The sequence below is a fragment of the Python bivittatus genome, unplaced genomic scaffold (assembly GCF_059951505.1).
Source record: "Python bivittatus isolate LINGU-HERP-01145 unplaced genomic scaffold, Pbiv_v1 ctg000610_np1212, whole genome shotgun sequence".
Taxonomy (NCBI): Eukaryota; Metazoa; Chordata; class Lepidosauria; order Squamata; family Pythonidae; genus Python; species Python bivittatus.
The window spans coordinates 29,614,927-29,639,944 of record NW_028277088.1 but is presented as its reverse complement, the minus strand read 5'-3'; the positions used below and the strand labels follow the sequence as shown (position 1 = coordinate 29,639,944).

Below are 25,018 nucleotides of genomic sequence, written 5' to 3'. Positions count from 1 at the left end.
TTTATGTGTCACAGATGTGATGAACATAAAAACCAGGAGAAGCCTTGATTGTACTATCATGACCATCATCTTGATCTTTTTTTTTTTTTTAATCACACTCTGTGGACACCTCCTAGTGCTGAAAAGACATCACTGTAGGGACCAGGTGTTCCTTCCTGGAAAGATCATTCCTTCAACTGAAAGACTAATGTGACTGGCTTTTAGTGGTTCCCTTGTCACCTATTTTTGTGGAAAACAAAACCTCCTCACCTACATAGAGGTGTACAATTGTAATGTGTCTACAAAGAAAACCTGTCTTCATTAGAGATGACGATTCTTTTGATCTTTAAAAACATTGTGAAAACTAAGCATGATATAACAGATTAGTACAGAGCAGGGGTCCTCAAACTTTTTAAACAGGGGGCCAGTTCACGGTCCCTCAGAATGCTGGGGGGCCAGACTATAGTTTGAAAAAAACATGAGGAGAGGAGGAGAGCCGCCGGACCCGACATACCTGTCATGTAGAATAGTCCGGCTCTGCGATCTCCCTCCTCGTGCATCGCCTGCAGCTCCCAACACAGCCCCGACACTTCTGCTTCTGACAGACAGCAGTGGCGGCCAATCAGGCGGGCACGCCAGATAAATGACCCCGGCGGGCTGTATCCAGCCCACGGGCCGTACTTTGGGAACCCCTGGTACAGAGAATTAGTAGGATGGGGGAAAAGCCTATGTTCAAATCCCACTTAGCCACAAAGGTCATTCAGAGACCTTGGATTAGACAGGCTAGTCAACTGGAAAGAAAACAGAACACCTTCCAATAATCTGAATAACTATATTATTACCTAAGGCACACCTTTCAAAAATGCAGAGGAAAATTAGCTGGATACAGGGGTGTCCAAAGCAACAATCACTGGCTTCAAAATGATCAGTGCAGTTGAGTACAGCCCTTCCATTTTTTGCATGCATGCCATGCGTGTAATGCACATTAAAAAGGGGTGGGGGCTTTAATAATCTAGTCATATCTGTCATTTTGAAGCCTGTGACTCTTGCTGTGGATATCCTTGGCTAGAATACATAGTTAAATAAATGCTGTAATACATTGTACTAAAGTTTAAGTCTACAAAAAATAAGTCAACATATATAATGGGAGGCTGTATACATTTATATATGTACGTAAGTATACCTTAAAGTGGAAATGGATGGAAATTATGGGTAAAAATGTGCAAAAATGATACAGAATGGAAAAAGATAGAGACCCCTCATCTTCATATTGTAGACTTTATCTCACATATAGATAGTTGGGTATACAGATCACCATGAGTCTTTTTTTTTTAGCTGTGTTAAGATAAAAATAACTACACTTCTCCTCCCAGTCAAGTTCAATTCATGTTGAGTACAGAATAGAGCAATATGCCAGTCCATTGATTTACTTGTTTCTATAGACTTCTTTAAAATGATCCCTAAGAAAATTTACAGTCATTTACTTTTGGAATCTCCCCTAACAGATAGAGCTTTGGTAAATTATATTTCCTAATATTATTATTTCTCCAAAATAAACTATGCAGATTGTACAGATAATGACTTACATTTTGAATTGTAAAAGGTAGTCACAGCTAACCAATGAAATAATTATTGTTCTGGCATGATCAACAATGCTGTTATGGATTTGCAATTAAGAAGTTGCTGTTTTCTTGCTGCTTTAAACTGAAAATGGATACCAAATGAAAATCATTTGAAAATTGTATATAGCAGCTGTGACTTGTTGAGTCAATCACAACACAGGATATCTTGAAGTCTGTTTTAAAATTGTGTCTGTGCGTGTGCATATGCATACATAGACACACACATGTAAGATCTGGGGAATATTGAGTTTCATAACAGGCAAGAATTCTTCAGTAACTATCACTCAAATAACAGTAACAGTTTTTTGATCTTCAAAGAATCCTCAAGTTAGGACAAGAGATTTTATACTATTAAAATGGGAAAACTAGTAGAATCCAGAACTTTCTTTGGTCTGCCTTAATAGCTGTGGGCTAGGGAAATGATCTCCATAGCTGTCAAAGTTTATCTCATACACAGGAGTGGCAAGGGAACCCTGGTCTCCCTGAAAACACAGAAACACTGAGAAATCTACACTCTTGTGGTCGATATTATTATATCTATTTCATGCCAACATTTTAAACTTCTAATCATCACTTAGTAATTCTCTCCAACTGTCACTTAGCCAACAAGCATACCCTCAGACTTCAGAGAAAGTGAGAAGAAAAACAGCTACACCATAATCTCTAAGAGATTAGCCTGCATACTAGCCATTCCATAAGGAAAAGAGAGAGGAAAGACAATAAGAGCTATTTCATCACTTCTGCTAAAAAGCTAGCTCTTTTGAGCTCATCCCAGTTGTAACCCAGCCTATAGAGATCCCATCATGCCCCCGAGCTTCTATTCATCCCATCTGGTCATGATAAGTACAGTAATTTTAAGAAGTGGTGTCTGACTTTGCCTTTTTTTTCTCTTCTCCTCCTCCTCTTCAGTGTTGTCTTCCTGTGTGACATGGCTCTTGAATTGTCCACCTTAGGCAAGATATGTCACTCTCTGAAATTTGTAATCTTCTGCAGATAGTAAAAAACAGGCAATCATGGCTGGCAGTTTGGATCAGATTGCCAGTTTGGTGTAGTAGTTAAAGCATTAGGCTAGAAACTAGGAGATGGTGAGTTCTAATCCTGGCTCAAGCACAAAACCAACTAGGTGGGTGACCTTGGGCCAGTCATTCTTTCTCAGCCCTGGGAAGGAGACAATGGCAAACCACTTCTGAACTCTTGCCAGGAAAACTGCAGAGACTTGAAAACTGCAAGCCTGACTCAAAGGCACCAAACCCCCCCCCCCCATGGCTGCAATAAACTGAATCATTAAATAATTTGGTTGTGGTTGATAACAACCAAAGCTCAGGATTTCTACTCTGCATTTATAGATGACATTCCACATGAAGAAAGGTCACATGGTCTTCTGCATGTGGAGAGAGAAAGAACAGAAATGTGAATAATAGAAGTGGAAAAAAACCCTATATATATGACAAATGGCTTAGGGAGACGTTTTGCTCCAGAATCATTTAATGAATCTGAATGTTAGAAGTTTCTGGGGGGGAAAAAGGAAGTACTTTTGTACTGAGTGCACAATTAAAGCTGACATACCCACAATCTAGGTAGCATTCAAAAGGAAGATAAGACTTGCAGTGGCTAGAATTAAGGAGGTTGTGTTTTATTTCCAGTATCAAAGAAAAATGGGGAATATAAATGGAAGCATGCAATTGCTGTTTTGAGCTGCCTGTGGGCGTCACACTGGCATCTGTACATCACGGGAGCCATCCCCATAACTTATTTTCACTTCGGGGGCCAGTAGGCTTTAAGTATACACAAAGCCAGTGTTGTCCAAACTTGGCCACTTTAAGATGAGTGGACTTCAACTCCCAGAGTTCCCCAGCCAGCCATGCTGGCTGGGGAATTCTGGGAGTTGAAGTCCACTCATCTTAAAGTGGCCAAGTTTAGACAACACTGCACAAAGCCTAACTCACCTATTTGTTACTTATTGGGGGAAAAGGAGGTACCCTGTAACCCTGTTTTGTATTTCATCACTGTATCTCAACTAAAAAGGGTATGTGTGTGGGGTGTGTGTGAATGTGGCTGATTTTGCTGAACCATTGATTTTCTAACGTTCCAGTAAAGAACTTTTTCAAACCTCTTCTTTGAGATGCTTTTAAAACTTTAAATGAAATGGATAAACTCATTGTTCCATGTATCCAAAGCATATATACCTCATCTCCTAGCAGAGTTAACTTTTTTGATCAGACCAGAATTGAAGATGCTTTGTCTTCAGTAGTGGCCAGCTTCACTTTGGATGAACTATAGCACACTCCTTAGAAACTGGAACAACTTGCCGTTGCATTGCTAAAACTCAGTTAGCAAAGCATAACCTTATACTTTTTCTGCTGAAAGAATTTCAGTGGGATAGTAAACTGAATTGAAAGAAATGAAAACCATTAAAAAAAGTGATCATGATTCCTTAAACAGCTTTAATAAAATAAAACAAGTTTTACGATATTAAAGATTTGTTTTTAAAAGGATATTTTTTGTTCCAGAATGCGGCCATTTCAGTTATCATTAAGAGAGTGGTTCTAAAAAATCTCACAGAGAACACTGCTGCATAAACTCTTAAAAGAAATCGCATGTTATCAATTCTAAAGGATACTAACCTTACCTGTAAATAGATATTATGTAGTTAATAACATTTAGATTTTGGTATCTCAGCTCTTCTGTATAGATCAGTCGGGGATAGATAGGTTTATTTACTTGCTGCATGTGAAAGTTCGTTCTCAGTATCAAGTTTGTTTGGTCCACTAACTTTGTTAACCTTTGCATTCACTTGTATTATTTGGTGTCTTTCTGTAAGTAGCCTGGATGGAAAATGGTTACATCAGGGTTAAGGGTCATAGTCATTATGGGATTTCAAGTTAAAATACACTGTGCTCTTGAGGATCAGAACCTGTTTATGCATAATTATTTTCTTTGTGAGAATTTCTATGAAGAAGATTATTATAATATATAAACCATCTGGGTGAGCTTTAATACTTACCTAGTTGCTTAATGAAATAACAATCCAAACTTTGCCAAGAAACAGCTACGTTCCATCAGTCCTCAATATTAATGCAGTTACTGCTGCTTGTGGAAATTCAATTAACCACAAATGGAAAGAACATTATGCATCATGCCAATCTATTTATTAAAAGTGCTGCTCTTTTGCAAAATTAAGAGTTTTACAATATTTCAAAACTAAGAGTTTTATAGTATTGCAACATTGTATGTTGCATTAACACAGCTTTTAAACAAAAATTAATATGTGTCATGCATTGCTGTCAAATGTAATCTCTGTATCCTTTTTTTGTCAAAACACCAAATAAAATTTGCAAGGTCCCATAAAATTATATTCACATCTTTAAAACACTGATTCCTAATCACCAAGCTAAGATTCATGGCACTCAAGAGACATTGAAATCACTGCTTAGAAACAGTATTTGCTGACTTCACCAGGGTAACAGTTTAATCTTTAAAGTAATCAACATTCGCCCTCATCTTGGGGTCTCCTTGACTTTTAAGTTCTCCCTCGTCTTTTTCAGAAGAGGAAAAGAGACCCGGTGCTAGGCGACAGCTATTATTCCCCTCCATGGGATAGTCCACTTCATTCAGACAAGTAATATCATCTTCTATTTACACTCATTTGAAGCAAGTGCACAGGGTCACCCGCCGTTCCACTCTGATGTTGCCTCCAAAGTAAAGGGGAAAGACATGGCAGCAGGAGTCAGCAGCATTTTGAAACCAGAATAACCTGGGAAGCAGATACGGCATGCCAATTGCTTTCTTTCATTTGATCCTTTAGGGAAAAAGAAGAAGGAAAACACACATGCACAGTGCCTTGGTCTCAAAGGATTTCCCACACGGTGAAGCAGGTTAATGGGGAGGAAACAACTTGGGCATTCTTCTTTTGATCCAACTTCAATACTTCAGGCTGTCTTTGACCAGTGTTTAGCAGATAAGAATTTTTATAAATATCACATGCAGAAATATTTGTTGAATAGTCATCTAACTGGGGAAAAATAGGTAAAATTCTGATTTAAAAGTAATGAGGACAGTGGCATCTGCAACAAACCATAACAACACCAAATTGATGATGTGAGTGTGGTGACATCATCGTGTAAATACTGCTATTATGTATTTGTGTCTTATCACAAGAATGTAAGCCATGCTATTTGCATAATTACCCCACCAGGCACATTTTGTCATTTGCCCCATACCGATGGCACATGAATGAGGAGTCATCTTTTATAACGTAATATCTATGAAAAATAAATGATACATCACAATTTACCAAAACCATATTTGGATTCTTATCTTGACATTACATCTAAGATAATTATAATCAGGGCCTTTTGAGGACTATATTTGGGTTTCTTGTATGACTTTGGATAAACCATTGTGTTGCTGCACTATGCAGCCTGAATGCTGTATACATTTAAAAAGCAGAAGTAGTAATTACAGGATCCATTGTAAAGTTGTATTTGTAATTTTTGTATTCTACCTTGTATCCCACCTAGTAAACCTTGGCTCATCTTGAAATGCTAAACAGGGTTGGACCTTGAAAACCTCTAAGACTGGGAGAAGCTGGAGGACTGGGTATTAAAAAAAAAATCCCCAAAGAAAGCAATGGGAAACAATTTTCATATTCCTGCCAGGAGTTCAGCTTGACTCAAGAAGATCCTTGGTATTATCCATATTAAATGCCCTAATATACTGTTATATAACAATGCTCAATCATGAACAAGCATTAATTTAATCCATAACTGCAATGTTTAATCATTCCTGGTTAGTAGTAGCAAACTATAATAGAAGTAAAAACAGATTATCATTGCATATTCTTTACCATCCATGGTCTTGGAGTAAAGTCTCAGAAGAGGATGCTTTGATAATTTAATCACATCAATCTTTACTTGGGTGCATAGTTATAAGTTCATAATATTTATTGTCAACATCATCTTGCAAACTGTATTAGCTATTTTCAGGGAACCAGTTTTCCTCTCATTCATGTTTTGTTCTTAAGTGTAAGTATTTCATCAGTATTAGCTGTTACATAGATAAGCCACACAACTGACAAGTGCCATCATTCATTGAAACAGCAATCCTACACATGATTATGCGGGAGCATTCTTTTTGACATTTCTGGGGCTTGCTTTAATTAAATATTGATCAAATTGTGCTTTCAGCAGTTTAGACTTTTTATATGTATTTGTCACATGGACTTTTGAGCCAATCAAATAATCTTTAAATATATTTAAGAGTAAAATGATTCCATATATTACAGGCAGACAAAACTTCTGACTAATAAGAAAAAGGTTCATACAGGCAAGACTCTTTTACATTCTCAATATGAAACACACCACTCTAGAAACATTTGCCCATTGATTCAACTCCCAAATCCCAAACCAACCTTGTAATCTTTACACTAAAATTAATAAGATGAATCCAACCAGTGGTATCTCTAAAATGAGATACCATTATTCATTATTTCCACTGAAATTACATGGCAAGAATGGGCAACATTTGGCTCTAAGGTTATGTGTACTCTTGACTTAATTTCCTGCAGCTTTCAGCAAATGATTAATTCTAACCTCTACATTCTTGATGGGGTCCAAACTACAGTTAAAACCAAACTGAGATAACATTAAGCTGTCTGAACCTTTGCTGGATCCAAACCCACTTAGCCTGGAAAGGTGGGTGATTCTAGAACTTTCATTGAGCAGCTGAGGATTTGCATAATTAATTTTGAGCACAATATGTTTCTTTTTGTGGCAGAGAATCTGAGTTTATTTTTATTCTGGTGACTTTACCTATTGTTTCCACATAAGCTGCTTTACTATAAATATGAACAATATTTACTTCTTTAGACAAATAATATGGAACACAGAAGCAATTTTTATAACACTCTTTCAGCCAGGCATGATATGTAAAGCATTGTATAATAGGTTGTCACAGAATGCTTGGAACTCCACCCAAAAGGTTTGTCTTCTACATTAATAACATTTGATTTAATCATTCCATCAATCTTTTGCTACTTTTTGAAACCAGTAACAACCATCTGAAGCCAAATCGGTACTGATTTGGTGGGTTACAACACAGAAACACTTTCCCATAAACCACTACAGTGCTTTAAGATTTATTTTCATTCCTATTGAGGGTGAAAAGTTCACAGAGCAGAGAATTTTATGCAGAAGAAAATTATCAAGGAAACATCACTTGATATAAACCAAACATTGACCTGTTTGTCAAGTGAAGAAAAATGAAATATAAAGGTGCTTCCCTATGCATAATAAGTTTATTTCATGGTGTTCACCAGCCACCCAAACCCGTTGCTTTTCAGATGTCTTAAACTTCCACTTCCATAATTCTGTTGGCATGTTGCCTGGGGATAATAGGAGCTGAAATCTTGATGGCATCAGGTTAGGAAAGGCTGGCATGTAGCAGTTTAAAACAGCAGATTGAAGCAAATGTATTTATTCACTTATTTATTTAGAGAGCCAGTTTGGTGTAGCAGTTAAGGCACCAGGCTAGAAACCGGGAGACCATGAGTTCTAGTCCTGCCTTAGGCACGAAACCACCTGGGTGACCTTGGGCCAATCCCTCTCTCTCCACCCTAGGAAGCAGGCAACATCAAGCCAATTCTGAAAACGTTGCCAAGAAAACTGCAGGGAAATTATGGAATGTGCAGAGATGAGTTAAATTGAGATTTGAAATTAGAGTAAGAAGATAAGCAATTTTATATGACACGGGATTTGTTTTTATTAATGATTAGATGAGAAAATATAGTAATGTAATAGATTAGGAAATTTTATAATAGAAATTTGATATTAATTATCATATATATACACATATAATAGATAGATGGAGATGTATTACTAATCCTATTGAAAGTTAAAATTTTTTGCAATATATGATTTTATAGATTAGCTATGAATGATTAATAATTGTTAATTGATAAGTATACAAGTATATTTTGAATAGATGATATGAGAATTTAAGATTATGAAAGGGGCACCAACGAGTTTAACTGGTTGACACACGGTATAAAATGGAAGATGCTTTTTTATGCCTTTTTATGTTTTTGTTTGTTCATGTTTGTTTTGTGTTTGTTGTAAAAATAAAAAAAACATTATAAAAAAAAAAAGAAAACTGCAGGGACTTGTCCAGGCAGTCACCAGGAATCAAAAACTGACTCAAAGGCACATACATACGGACTTACTTACTTACTTACTTACTTACTTACTTATTTATTTATTTTACATAACTGCCCATCTCACATGTGACTTTGGTGGCTTACAGTCTTAAAACATCAAGAACAATGAACAAAATACAAATAAAAACAACATAAAAACCATACTAAAACCATTATTTAAAACCTTGTTAAAACACACACACACAATCAGTGGCTGAATACAGACCATTCATAACATTGAATACAACCATTGAGCATGCTTACACCACAGTCCCCAAGTAGCTCTTTTGGCAACAAAATAGATCAGTGTTGTTCTATGTACACTTCTGTGTGGACTCTCTTTCCTTAGACTGCACGCATAAGGGAAAAGATGCTGGAATGGGTCTGTGGTTCACTGAGAACAGTTTGCATCCTTATTTGTGGAAACTTGGTGGCAGAATATGGTGATGTGTTGAAAACTGCTGTCCTGAATAGGTTGGGACTATGTTAGCCAAAGGACCAGCTGCACTTACACAAATTAGTGGAATAAGTTTGGAATAAGCATCCTTGCTATTGAGTTTATCATTCTAAACTACTTTTTTAAAAAAAGTATACTGTTTTATTGTCAGGCAACTTGGAGGATTGCTGTCAGGTAGAATGGTAGAAAATACATGTTCTAATTAGATAAGCATATTCATTTTTGAATGTCAAAATGGACATTCCACTGTTATCCAATTATGTGTATTAGAGTATGTGGTGGAAAAAAAACCCAGTACAGAAACTGATAGTTTTCCTAACAATCAGAGAAGACAACAGTACCATGGGCATCTGTGGCATGGGGAGGGGTTGAGCAAGTTATAAAACACATGCCACAATGTTGTGACACAAATTCTGTCCCTTAGGATTATTTTCACCCTTTTCAGTCTGGGTTCAAACCTGATGGACATCCTGCAAGAGACGAACAAAGAGGATCCAACTCTGTTGCTCATGTTCAATTTCTCTGTGGCTTTTTTTCTGGAGTCAGGTATTACAATGGGCACAGGTATTACAATGCTCTTGCTCTGGCTTGCAGCAATAGTCTCAGAAAGCAGCATTGGGTGATTGTACTTCTCCAGCCTGGCAACTATGCTGTGGAGTATCATAAAGCCCTACTTTGACCTCAATGCTCTTAACAATCTATGATCCACCTGGCCAGTTGTCAGTCATCAATATCCCGATATCACCATACTACATCAGAGGAATCAAGCGAGGCTGTGCATCTTCTGAACCCAGGTCTGCATGCAATGATGGGGTAAATGAGGCCCTAAACAGTCTGGAAGCAAGATAGTTGATAGATTGTTTCTTTATCCCAGACCTGGATGGTCACTGCAATTGATAGAATTCCTGCTTCATGTGCTGCATTGCAAGGTATCACCTTTAGGGGTACTAATGGATGGCTCTCTTCTGGAAACTTCGCTTTGAGGCATCTTTTAGACCCATCAAGGCCTTTCCCACATGAGGATTGGATTATTACTTCTACTTTGCTTTTGTCTTTCTTTGCCATTTTAATGAATAAGTTTTCGAATTCTTTAAATATATTGTTTTTATTAATGTATTTTATAATTTTACTGTAAATCACTTTGAGATACATTTGCAATAAGTTAAACAAGCAAATAAATAATAACATGATTTGAACAATAGGTGTGATTTTTAAAAAAAAATAATCATGTTATATTGTGTTTGTTTTTCATTGTTTTGGTGCTGTGGTGGCGATACAAAAATGTGGGATGTTTGAGATATTCTGAAAAAAAAGGGAATGTTCCATACTTTTTATGTCATAAATGCCAATCTTGCATAATGAACCTGAATTATATTTCTATTCAAACAAAGTCGATTTCTTTCTTCCCCAGTTCTCAGTATGAGTTTCTTCCAGTCAGATTGCAAACACCATCAAAGGTTACACTGAAGCAAAGGAAGTAGCACAAGATAAATGTCTGAAAATAAAACTTGCTACTGGAAAATGTAATCTAAAAGTTTCCACATGGCTGTAAAATCCTTCCCTTAAAAAAAGGTGCTATACTGTATCATGAAATGAGCACTAACAGACACATTTGTCTTATGTCAAATCTTCTATGAATTTTTCATGGGTATGTCATTTTGTATCTACAGCACCTACTATCTTGATTAATATTTCTGTCCCTTTTTGTTTAATTGAGGTTTATTTTGGTTTTTGGTTTTGGGAAGCACTATCATATTTTGATTTTTTTAATTAAATATTATTATTATTTTAAAAAGTGTCAGATCTTTAGAGGATAACTTGGCAGTGACAGCCATGAGGACTACTTCATAATTACAGAACATTTTTCTTGACACTTGTGAAAAAAGATTCTATAGCTTTCCAAAAATGTTGTGAGAATCTCAACAAATTTTGATGGCTCGTGTTAAATTAATGAGGGAAGCACTGTTCATCAGTTTCCCATGTACAAACCCCATCTAAGTATAGGAGAACTCCACAGAAATAGGAATGGATCCATATAAGACCACCTTGCCTCAGTCACATTACATACATTTGTGAGTGAAACTTGCTTCTGAGTAACTCTAGGGTTACAAATGGACTATAACTTAAGAAATCATTGGAGGCGTTAAGATGGTGGGCTGGGTATACAGTATATGTTCATTAAATGTTCCTAGACTGGAGAAAATAAAGTTAAATGGTGAAAGATACAATTTGTCAAGATGTCAATACTGCAATCCTAATTTATTAGGCTAAATGCTCTGATGTTTCATATCCAATAATTCTAACTTGTACAACTGAACCAATCCAGGCAATCAACAAATGATGTACCCACTATTTTCAGAAAAGTTCTATCTCCCACCCTTTCAATACAGCAAAACCTCCATCAACCACTTGACTTTTTATACACTCATGTGTTGACTAATGAATATTCAGTACTGTATATTTTTAGCAGTGGAAACTGTCCTTGGAAAATGAATTTGATGGCCAACAGTCCTGGGGTTCTTCATATAGTAATGCATGTTTCTGCAAGAGTTAAAGTGAACTTTCTCCTTTTTCATTTCTGCCCCTTGCATTGTATCATTTAGTTTGAAAAGAGACTGTTTACTTCCAAAAGCTTGTCCTTCTGGCCCTTTCCTCACAACGTGCTAATTACAATTCTTTGGTATGCCTTTTTTGCTGGCTGCATCTGTGTTTACATATCTTCTGTGATCAGTCAGAGGCCCACTCTGGGGCCTTTCAGCTCCTTTCAAAACTCGTCCTCCAGGAGTTTAACCAAACTCAGCATTGCTAAGATCAGTTACTCCCTGGAGCCTTCCCTGGTCAATTTCTAGCATCCACTGACATTTTGACATAAATCGGCAGGCAAACGCTCCCTAGTCTAGAGATATGAAATTTGGGAAAGTGTGAATTCAAAAGACTGTTGATAAATTGCTCTATAAGGCCTTCACCATTAATTTCTGTCAGTAGACAGTAAAATGGCAATGGCTGCTCAACATGGTTCCAAAAACAACATTTTCTGCTCTGGAGTAGAACACACAAATTGGAATTCATCTTGTTGAGTTGGGGGCTATCTAAAATTACACAGATGGTGTTGAATAAAGTTTGTGTTCTCTTTCCAGTTTAAACAGGATTGTGCCCTTTAGTCAGCTTTCAAGGGTTTTTGTTGGCCTTTGTCTGGGCATCTAGAAAAGGTCCTTACCCAACAAAGAAACTCACAAAGGAATGTATCCTGGTTGGTCAACCTCTGGGAACTTCATCACTAGTGACCTTGAGGGCAAGCCTTCTCAGTGGGAGCCCAGGCCTCTGGAACAGCCTACCCCCAGAGATAAGGGTGGCCCAACCCTACTAATGTTTCAGAAGGCTGTTAGCATTTGGCTTTTTAGAATTCTCTGTACGGCTGGCTTTAAAATATTGTTTAAACTTTGCAAATTATAATATTGCATATGCATCTCAAACCATACTTCATAAACATAGCACGATGATAGCTAGCATGATGTTCAGATAGAAAAGTTAGAGTTGAACTATTGTGACTAGAAGAAAAGCTACCTATAGGCATTGTTAGATACTGAACATTATGGGAGACTACAGTTCAGTACCTTGTTTGGGAACAACAACAAAAATGTAGTTAAACTAGGATTTTAAACAACATCCAAGGTTGTGGTAGGAAGAATATTGCTAAATGAATATTTTGTGACTGCCTGACAACTATTTTAGATTGTGTAAGCTATCCCCCTCTCTGCAACAGCAGCCATTTTGTGAAAATACTCATGACATCCTCTCAAATTTCAAACACATCTACCAGCCCCACAAAGATTGCCAACTGCGGGATAAATTTTCACATCCATTTCATTAGTGGCAATATAAATTTTGATAGATATTCTGAGCCCAGCAATAATAAAAGCAGATGTGGTAAAGTATTTAACATTCTCAAAGCACTTAAGATATGCTGTATTATAACTGTTGCTACAACGACAGAGTATGGTCGAGTTGGAAAAGGCACAGAAAAGGGAAACCAAAATAGTCAGGATGATGAAGCAGTTCTTCATAGAAGGAAAGGCAGCAATGTTTGAGCTATTAGCTTAGGAAAAAGAAAGAAAAATAGAGGGGTGGACATATTAAAGGCACAGATAAAGGGTGTGTAGAAATTTTTGTTCTTCCTTCTCTCATAGTAATAAAATTCAGAAACATCACATCTGGCTGAATGGTGGAGAATTAGGAGCAAAATGTTTCTTAAAGCACAGTTAAACTAAGCAAATTATGTAACAAGGTGTATTAATGTAGGAAGTAGGAAGTAGGTGTAGGAAGATTCAAGGCATATCGACCCCACCAGATTGCCCCATTGTGAGTACAGGCCACCAACCATCTCTGGAGTGCAGGAATAGGCATTGTAATCTTCTACTCACCTCTAGCTCTCCACTGGAAATATGTCTTCTACTTGTGTTTTCTTGCTACAAATTGATTTTTTAAAAATGTTCTTTAATGTTATGTTGTATGTTTTACTCTATGAACTGCTTGAAGTTAGAACACGGCACAAAAAATTATGGAAATTAATAAGGTATTATGGGTGTTGAAGCCAGGGTTATGTGTAGTAATACAGTCATCCAGTTGGCTTTCATGCCTAAGGCAGGCCGAGAACCCACAATATCCTTGTTTCTAAGCCAGTACCTTAACCACTACACCAAACTGGCTCCAGTTTGTCTCATGTCATTAAAGTGCATATTCTTCAGCTAAATAAATAAATAAATTTTGGCTGCAGGATAAAAACAAGGGATGAGGGGACTATGAATATAATATTTCTGCTTCAAGAGAGTAAGAGAAGCAACTAGAACACTGTACATTGAGACATGAATGAGGTGGCACAACTTTGAGGGAACAGCTTTTATTTTCTTTCAGGAGATGGTCACAGCACAGTAGTTTGTCCAGACCAAGCAAAATCTGAGTCCAAGGTACCAGTCAGCTGTCACATAGCACCCTGGGAAGCTCTGAGGAGCAATCACTGAAAGTCACTAATATTATTCCTAAGCACAGATGGCCTTTCCAAATCCTTCACCAAATATGTGGGCAAAAAATTAGGTAGATTATTTCTCCATGTTTCTCTAACAGAAAGAAAAATTCTCCAACAATTTATCAAAGGCAGGAATCTTCCTTAACTATGAGAGTAGGACTGCTATTGAAAAAATTGAAAAGAGTTCCCTCATGATGTTGTCCCTTGGAATATAATTTAAACATGGAAAGCCCCCTAGACTTCCAACTACCACAGGGATTTCTGCATAAGGAAAGGGAGGACATTTACACACACATACCACACTCCACCCATGAGAATTTAACTGGAGTACTCTTTCTTTCACTTTCTAAAGCAAATTCTTTTTTATCCAACAGCTGGGAACTGGCAGGAAAAAAAAATGCATGAGGTTTTGTCAGCCTGGCACTCATTTAAATCTTCAGATGGTGCTTCAGAAGCAGACCATGCAGGACTCCTTGGGACTGCAACTCCAACTGATTATCTTAGCCTCTGCTGAGAGTATCTTTGAGTACTCAGGAACCTAGCTTGTTAGTGCTCAGGGCACTGGAGTATTTGTGAAATCAGCTACGGTTTTCAGATGAAACCCTTAGTCAGAAACCCCACATTCCCAGTGTCTGCACAGAAGGAATAATGGCATGGTCTTTCATCTGCAGAGGATGAAAAGGGTACCATTTTTTTCCACATAGGAAATGGCAGGAAATTATAATTCCTTAGCTCTCCTACATGGAGAAAACATTGATGCACATAAGAAACCTGTGAATGCTCCCCAATTCATTGTAGAATTAGAGATGGTGTAGGATTTCAACTAATGAGAAAGACCCTGCTGAGACATTAGGAAGATTATGGATCCACAGTGTTGGTTTAGAATCCTCCAACTCCAAGGACAACAGCGCAGTCTTCTCTCTTTTGACAATGTTGTCACTATGCAATGGAAATTAAAAGGCAGAATCCTAGTTCATAAGACTGCACCTTATTTATAGCCTACTGTTTAGGGTTGCCACTAGAGAGAAACAGCAAAGCAAGGGAGACTTTCAGTTACTGCAGACACTATATTTAAAGAGGCAGAAGCTGTCATAAAGTGTTAAGACCCTCCAGTGTAAAAAATGCAGGCTGTTGTTTTTTTTTTTGGATGGAAAACCACACTTCTGCAGAAACAGTAGATTTTCCATCTGAGCCTCAGGAAATGTGATTTTCTTGCAGTTAGCATGCTTGCTGAATAAAATTGTCTAGAAGTTCCCTCCCAACATCTTTGAAATTATTTTACATCCTGTATGTAATAGAGAGCCAGTTTTGTGTAGTGGTTAAGGCACCAGGCTAGAAACTGGGAGACTGTTAGTTCTAGTCCCATCATAGGCACAAAGCCAGTGGGTGACCAGTCACTCTCTCTCAGCCCTGGGAAGGAGGCAATGGCAAACCACTTCTGAAATCTTGTCAAGAAAATTCAGAGATTAGTTCAGGAAGTCACCAAGAGTCAACACTGACTTGAAGGCACCTCCCCTCAAAAAAAGTAATAGGTAATCTCTTATAACAGCCTTTCTAAATCCAATACCCTATGTCTTTGGATTAAAACTCCCAACTTCTCCATCCAGATGAGATGGTGAGAGTTGTAGAGCAACATATCTGGAGGATACCACACTCAGGAAGACTGTTGTAGAAAATCCTTGTCCTGTAGTCCTTAGCAGTCTGAGCTGACTTCAAATCATCAACTTGAGACTGAGCAATATACAGTATAAGGTATATATTCCCCAAATAATAGTTATTTTTAAGAAGTCTGGTTTAATGAGCTCTGTTTTAATCTAAGATATTTTGGAGAGGGGAAAACCTGTAATGGAGATATTGGCACACATCTATTGCCTCCTCTGTAATCAGGCCAAGCTCAATAAATAATTGCTGGGAATTATTTTAGAGAAATCACTTGATGGGACTTTTTGTTGTTATTTTTAAAATTGGCAACGATTAAAGAAATAGAGACTGAAAACAGGCAGCTTGGGCTACAGACAATCATGCTTTCAAATCAGAAGAAAAGGAATTATGTGACAGCCCAACTGCACACCTACCAAAATAGTTCCATGGCAAACTATCCTTGAAATATTTCACTTACTGTTTATCCTGGAGGAGGGGAAGGGTATGTGAAAAGACAATTAATTTCTCTGATTTCTCCAAGATGCCAAAGATATTATTTTGCTGGCATATTCTCTGGGTATATATGAACACAAGCATCACATGAACTGTATGGCCTTAGAAAAGCAGTCCAAGCTGAGATGCATCATCTCAAAAACCTGGAGTCATGTGCCACCTGGTCAATAGCTCTTACTACAAAATATGAGTTTCAAAACTGGGATCAATAAGGGACTTTAAAGACAACATTGATTTTTAAGTATGTGGTTAATGATTGATTCACACCAGTGATACCTAGTTTACATCAAGTAAAAGCACTAATCCACATAACTGAATATTACCTACACTGACTGGCAACAGATCACTAAGGTTTCAGGAATCTTTCTCAGTTCAACCTCCATATGAAAAAGAATGAAATTGTGATCTGCTCCATAGAGAACATATGATTATATACCTAATGAGAGGGGATATATGAAATGTACGAGGGAACTATGGATGGACAGAAGACCTACATTCACACTAATTGAGAAACAGGTAGTTACCAAATTCTCAAAATGGCACAACTAATAAAATGATTCTTAAAGTCTACATTAACCTTAACTTTATCATACCATAAATAGCCATGCTACCCAAATCTCAATTCATGTTCTTCCAATTCAATAGTCTGATATTTCTCAACAATACCTGTTCTTTCAACCAAACTAGACAATAAGCAGCAAAACTAGACAATAAGCAGTGAAATACAGTTTGCAATCAGGCAAGGCTAAATCACCTCTTTCTTTAGCATCTTGCAATATTTTATATTTAACTTGTGGTTTTTTACCTTGCCAAACAAATTTAGTTATATCCTTCTGCCATTGCTTAAATGGTAAATCAGTAGTCACAATCGGTATTGTCTGAAAGAAAAATAGCATCCTAGGTAAGGCATTCATTTTTATCACAGAGATTCTTCCCAAAAGTGATAGTTGTAATTTCTCCCATCTTAACATATCTTTCTTGACTTCATTCCATGTCTCATCATATTTATTCTGGAAAAACATACAATTCATACTTGTCAGATTAACACCCAAGTATTTTACCTTTTTCTCAGTCTTAAAACCTGTTTTATCCATCAATTCTATTTGGTCTTGTATCTTCTTATTTTTTGTTAACATCTTTGTCTTTTCTTTGTTAACCTTAAATCCAGCTAATGCACCAAACTCTTTTAATTTTCTCACTAGTATCTCTATCCCTTTCAAAGGATCTTCCAACACTAGCACTAAATCATCTGCAAAAGTTCTCAATTTATATGTCTCTTTCTTGATTTTTACTCCCATTATCCTCTTAACTTGTCTTATATCTCAATTTAAAACTTCCAAAACCAAGATAAACAAAAGTGGGGATAATGAACATCCTTGTCTTGTACCTATTTGAATCTCACATGGTTTCGTTAAATCTCCATTGATGATAATTTGTGTTTTCTGTGAGATATATATAATAAAGTTCTCGCCAAAATAGATATCCACTAAAACTTTAAACAGAAAAGGTTAATTAAGATTGTCAGACGTTTTCTCTGCATTACCAAAAAGATAAGTGCAGCTTATTTTTTATTGTGCTGTTCCAGATATTCTATAATGTCCAGTACTGTTCTAACCTTGTGAAATGTATGAGGGAACTATGGATGGACAGAAGACTTACATCCACACTAATTGAGAAACAGCTAGTTACCCAACACTTCAACATAGTGAAGAGGAAGCTGTTTTCACAACTTGAGATCAATCAACTACATATTACATCTCAAACTCAAAAAGACCTGGAAGAACAAGCGGATGTGCAGCCAACATCTGAAGCGGGAATGTTACTGTCACTCCCTCCATTACAGAGCTCAGCAGCTGATATGAGGCATAAGATCATGGATAAACTAGCTACAGTCAATGCTTGAGACTGGTTACCAAGGCTCAGTGGAGAAGTACCATCAGATAGTATGCTACAAGATGCCAATAGAGCCCTCCAGACAATTCCTACTACCACCATAACTCAAACCAATGAACTGGTATATGCTACAGCTGCTGTAATCCTGGAGATGCTTGGCTACATGATCAAGAAGAACAGCAGTACATCCTGCCACCGCCGCCACCCTAAGGTTGGAGGCTAAGATCAAGGCAACTCAGAGAGACGTTAGTCAGCTGGTGGAACTACAGAAGGGTATGGAGATTAAGGATAAGATTCAGCTACTGAAAAAATACAAGGGCCTGACTCCATCTGAAGCCCTAGAGACTGCTAAACAAAGGCTCACAGCACTGGCTACCAGACTAAGGAGATACACTAGAGAAGCAGAGGCCAAGAAGATAAATGCCCTATTCTCCAAAGAACCATCCAAGGTATAACCCAACTGCAATGCAACAACACAGTATCAGCAGAGCCACCAACAACAGAAACTGAACAGTACTGGAAGAACATATGGGAGAAAGACATATAACACCAATGCAAAGTGGCTGCAGGACCTGAGAGCAGACCACAGCAATCTCCCAGAATAGGAACCAGTCACCATCACAGTAGCAGACATCCAACAGCAGGTCAAGAACTTGAAGAGCTGGACAACAGCTGGCCTGGACATGATCCACACCTACTGACTAAAGAAACTAACAGCACTGCATGAATGCCTAGTAGCACAGATGAATCAGCTGCTAGCAGCAGGCTCCCACCCAGACTGGCTAACACAAGGAAGGACAGTGCTGATCATGAAAGACCCCCACAAGTGAACAGCACAGGCCAAATACCAGCCAATAACCTGCCTCCCCACAATATGGAAAGTCCTATCAGGCATCACAGCTGCCAAGCTACAGGACCATATGGGCCAGTACATAAACACTGCTCAGAAGGGGTTTAGGAACAACACTAGAAGCTCAAAACACCAGTTGCTCATAGATAGAGCAATCGCCCAAGACTCAAGAGCTACACAGACCAGTCTGAGCACAGTGTGGATTGACTACAGGAAAGCTTACAACTCAGTGCCACACACATGGATCTGTGAATGCCTGGCACTATACAAAGTCAACAGGATACTAAGGACCTTTCTCAAGAACTCAGTGGGACTGTGGAAGACAACACTGGAAACCAATTCAAGACAGCTCACACAAGTGGCCATTAAGTGTGGCATATACCAAGGTGATGCACTGTTCTGCATAGGCTTGAACCTTCTCAGCCAGATAACCACAAGGACTAGATATGGATACAAGATCAAGAGCGGAACTACCATCAGCCACCTCCTCTACATTGATGACATTAAACTGTATGCTAAGAGTAAACAAGACATCGACTCACTGATCCACGTGACACAGATCTACAGTGAAGACATTGGGATGTCATTTGGACTGGAGAAGTATGGCCAGATGGTAGTAAAGAAAGGGAAGGTAGTTAAGACTGATGGGGTGAAACTACCAGCGGACTACATAGCAGACATACAGACCAGCTACAAGTACCTTGGTATTCCACAGTCACAAGGGAACCATGATGAGAAGACAGCAACATCCAAATGCTACCAAAGGATAAGACAGGTCCTGAAGAGCTAGCTCAGTGGAACGAACAAGATCCACACCATCAACACATATGCCCTGCCAGTTATCAGATACCCTGCTGGTATAGTGAGCTGACCAAAGGAGGACATGGAGGCTGCCAATATGAAGACCTGGAAGCTCCTCACAATATATGGAGGTTTCTACACCAATTCCAAAGAGACTGTACACCAGCTAGAAAAAAGGCAGGCAGGGTCTCTGAGTGTCAAAGTCACTGTCCTGGATGAAACCCAGAGCATCCAGGAGTACATCAGTAAAATGGCACCCAAAGATGAACTGCTAAGAGAATGCCTCAGGCAGCAGCAGACATGGGAGAAAGTTCAAGTGGAGGAGGTATCATGGCAAGAGAAGACCCTGCATGGGATGTACCATTGACAGATAGCTGAGGTGGGCTGACATTGGGGAATCCTACCTGTAACTGGAAAGGGCTGGACTAAAAGACAGCACTGGGGTACTGATCATAGCAGCACAAGAACAGGCACTAAGCACTATAGAAGCAGGGGTCTACCACACTAGACAGGACCCAAGATGCAGATTGTGCAGAGGCCTCAGAGACAGTCCAACACATAGTGGCAGGGTGTAAGATGCAGGCAGGAACAGCATACAGTGTATGGCACAGCCAAGTAGCTGGCATTGTGAACAGGAATATCTGCACAGTGTATGGGTAGACCCTCCCAAGTCCAGATGGGGAAGAATAACAAGGCTAAGATCCTGTGAAACTTTCAGATCCAGATGGACAGGCAGGTACTGTCCAATCAACCAGACAAGGACCAGAAGATAGAAGTGGTGATAGATGAAGCAGTGCCAAGTGACAGCAACATTAGGAAGAAGGAGTATGAGAAGCTGGAGAAGTACCAGGGCCTGAAGGAAGAACTAGAGAGGATGTGGAAAGTAAAGGGAAAAGTGGTCCCCATGGTGATAGGAACATTCAGGTCTATGACTCCTAAGCTGGGAGAGTGGCTCCAACAGATCCCAGGAAAACATCAGAGCTCTCAGTCCAGAGAGTGCAGTGCTAGGAACAGCTAAGATAATGCGCAGAACCCTCAAACTCCCAGGCCTCTGGTAAAGGACCTGAGATTGAGGCAGACACATACCACCCATAGGAGAGGGGATATATACCTCTTACTCTATGGTTACAACATAACTCTCTTCTTTGTATAATCTATCCTGCCTAATCATCAAAACCATAAATCATAAGTTCATTTTTTTTCTATTTTACACAAAAAGTCCATAAGTGGTTTCCAGTCAGCAATAAACATAGATATTGTCTTTTCTCTGATCAAAGAAGTCAATTTAGCCATTTCAGCAAATTCCATCATTTTCAGCAACCATTCCTCCATCATAGGTAGTGCTAAATCTTTCCATCTTTGTGCATACAATAATCTCACTGCAGTTATCATGTACAAAAACAAAGTTCCATGACTTTTTTTCAACTGTTTGTCCATCAATCCCAAAAGAAAAACCTCTGGTCTTAACTGTATATTAATCTTTATAATCCTCTGAATCAGTGAATCCAAAATTTTCTAGCTTTTTTACATGTCCAAACATGATAACATGATAACAACAACATCTTGTTGTTCACATTTTCAACATAAATTTGAAGTGTCTTTATACATTCTAGACAATTTCTTTGGTGACATATACCAATGGTACATCATTTCATAAAACTTTTCTGTAAGATTATAACATAAATTTCAATCCTTTCAACCACATATTTTCCCATTGTTCCATCTGTATATTATAACCAAAAAGTTTAGCCCACTTTATCATACATTCTTTTGCTTGTTCTTCTTCTGTTTCAAATTTCAATAAAAGTTTATACATGTTAGCAATTATATGTTCACCATTTGTACACAACTCTATTTCAAGCTCAGTCTTATAATGTTCAAAACCATAAACTCTTTTATCTACTTAAAATCTTTCTAATAACTGTAAATAAGAAAACCATTGAAAACTATATCCCTCTACCACCAATTCTTCTTTTGATTTTATTTTACATTCCCCTTGACAAAATGCTAGTATCTCCCAATAAGTTAGTCATTTATGTTCGCCTATCATTTCTCATCTATAGTAAAATGCTTCTTGTGCTGAAAGCCACAAAGATGTTTTAGGGCATGACCTGGATTTGTATCTATTCCATATTCTCAATATGGCACATCTAACATAATGATTTTTAAAATCCATATTAACCTTGACTTTGTCATACCACAAATATCCATGCCACCCAAATCTGAAGTTGTGTCCTTCTAACTCCTTCTATTTCTCAGCAGTGTCCACCCTTTCATCCAAACCAAACAGCAAGCTGCAAAATACAGTTTCATCTGGCAGATACAATCCTCCTCTTTCCTTTGCATCTTGTAGCACGTTATATTTAATTCATGGTTTTTTCCCCTGCCACACAAATTTAGATATATCTTTCTGCCACTGTTTAAATGATGCATCAGTTGTCAAAACATATACTGTCAGATATTTGCATGTTCTTTCAGGGGAAGAGGAGAAGGATATATTTGCAATGTAGGATAAGATTGTAATTTGCATGTAGAGCACATTTGTCAATTTTTCTCATGTATGTGCTTTCTTGTTTTAGTAGCACATTCCATAAGTGAAACATGGTATATTTATGGAATATATTAGACACTGAGTTGTTTTCTCAAGGCTTTGGGAGATCAATACCTCAGTATTGATCACATCTGCAAAAACATTGAGCTTGGTACTAAGGTATGTACAGTAATGTTGGCTACTTCTATTCCAAAAGTATTGGATATTTCTATTAGCAATACTACGTTTTTCATAAATTAACAACAGCATATGAATTATCAAAGAAAGGGAATGTGGGAAACTTCTTTTTACCAGCTCACTGTTAACACTAACAGGCAGAAGTTCTTAATAACTTTGAACCCAAACATTTCTTTCCCCACCGTACTTGGAGTGGGTAAAGATTAACCCTGGGACTCTCTGTATGCAAAGTACAGTCTACCATTGAGATCCAGCTTTTCCCTTATCTTGAAAATTTTGATGAACATTCTAATCAGATGGATTTCACAGCACATACCATGAAAAACCCAACCCAACCACAGTTAACATTAATCAATCATAGTGTGTTGTGCAAATGCATCTGCTAGATCTCTAATCCAGCCAGCAATTATCATTAGGGCTGTTATCTCATTGGCTTTTCTATTAAATAACAGTAAGAAAAGCCAATGTTCCTCAGCTTTGGAAGAGCAAGAGACTTCATTTTTAAATGAAAGCTGAAAATCTGAACATTATAGCTTGAGTGGAGGACAATTGATTTCCTTGTCTCTGTAGATTCTCATGATTCCTTTTCTCTTCACTTAATGTCCTTCTCAAAGGCATCATTCCACTGGCTATAAACCAAAGGGTCCAGAAGATTATGTGTGGTCCCGAACAGGCAGAGTTCATAATCTATCACAGTAGCCACCCCCTTCATATTCAAAAGGGCCAGAGAAATCAGAAGGAAGGAAGGGAGGGAGGGAGGGTTTGAGCTTGGCAGAATCTTCACATTAGAGTTGTTCAGATAAAGAATCAGACATTAAAGAACAACAGATTATTGGAATTAGAAACACAGCAACAATAGAAGGCTACTTAGTTTGGTAATATCTGCACTTAACTGACTGCAGCTCTCCAGGGTATTGAACAGCTGAACAGAAGCTAGAAGCTGAAATGTTTTTAGAGTGATCTGATTGGATGTTAGGAAAGCTGGAACATTAGGAAGTTTGACCACTGAAGATCTATCGATCTTGTAATACAAATGGAATACTGGTAGACAGTCTGTAAACTTATAGCCACTGCATTTGGAGCCAGGCCCCTTTGGATGTCCTACTTAAAGAAAGATATCACCAATTACATCTCCTGGTCACAAATTCTCAGAATTACAACCAACTATTAAAGAATGACATTGCTATATTGCTGGAATGAATTTGTAAAGGGAAAAAAAATATTGTGATGTATTACCTCTTTTCCTTCAAATACTTGCCAAATGATTAAGGGTTGCCCTCAGTTCTGTGGTTAATATCTGAACATCTCCAGATGTAACATTAGCAGGAAATATTAAGTGCTGACATGCCCAAGTTAAGGCTGCAGTGAGTTATGTGTCTGTGAAGGAAACATACGGTTAGCAGCAATTATGATTAAGAGGGAAAAGGCACATATATTGTGCATGATTTTATCTGTTAGAAGGATATGTGTTGTCTCAATTGCCAGTTCTTTGTTGTGTTATGTTACCTGGTCCCACCTTTCTTGCTTCTTTTGCATCCCTCCTCAAATCCATGCTTTTTGTTATAAGGGATAATTCATAAGCCAGCTTGCTTGCTTGCTTCTGCTGGTCCAATCCAACAGGACTCTGAAAGCCATATAAGGACTTTGTGCTTGTCCTTGACTCCTCAAAATCATTTTGAAAGCATATCAGGCTATACAATTTCTTTGGCCTTGAGGAAGACCATTGGCTAAATCATACATAACAATTTTCATATGATAATTTTTTATTTGCCAGGCACCTACACCTTTGCCTCCTTCACCTTTTATTTGCCATGCACCTACTCTGCCTCCTTCACCTTTGTTTGCATCATACTTTAAGCTGATTGGGTAGAAAAGCTAGCAGACACACACACCCCCACATGCTGTACTTGATTAGTTGGCAAATTTGGCTGGTTTTCTTGTGGTTCATTGTGTAACATGAATCTAGTTAGCTTACTTTGTGATTCAGTATAATGTGTGAACCAAGAAAATGCTTAAGACTGCAGTAACCAAGCTAACCTCTTTGTCATGGGGAGATTAATGTGTCATGCACATAGGAACAGTGAATTAGTTGAGTTTACTAGCTTTAAGGGGTTATTTTGAGCTTCAGACAGTTCTGAGTTTGTCTAGGACTATAGCATTCCTTTCTAAGCTTTGTTGTACAAATTGTAACTAGAGATTTAATGAATCCTCTGCCTTCCCTGATAGAGATGAAGTTTTAGACAGACTTTGTTTCTTTGGTTATTTTGCTTTTTACCCCCTGGGCCCACTATGTAGGGGGTATGTGCAAAGTAATAATAA

At 38.0% G+C, this 25,018-nt stretch overlaps 1 long non-coding RNA gene across 1 annotated transcript; it reads right to left on the bottom strand.

The window, feature by feature from the left end:
* Positions 1–4,744: 4,744 nt before the first annotated feature.
* LOC148214587 (uncharacterized) lies at positions 4,745–24,317 on the bottom strand. Its single transcript, XR_015797855.1, has 3 exons — positions 24,206–24,317; positions 23,936–24,076; positions 4,745–5,613 (listed from the first exon to the last, which is right to left on the bottom strand). It is a non-coding gene; the product is annotated as an uncharacterized LOC148214587 (long non-coding RNA).
* Positions 24,318–25,018: the final 701 nt, after the last annotated feature.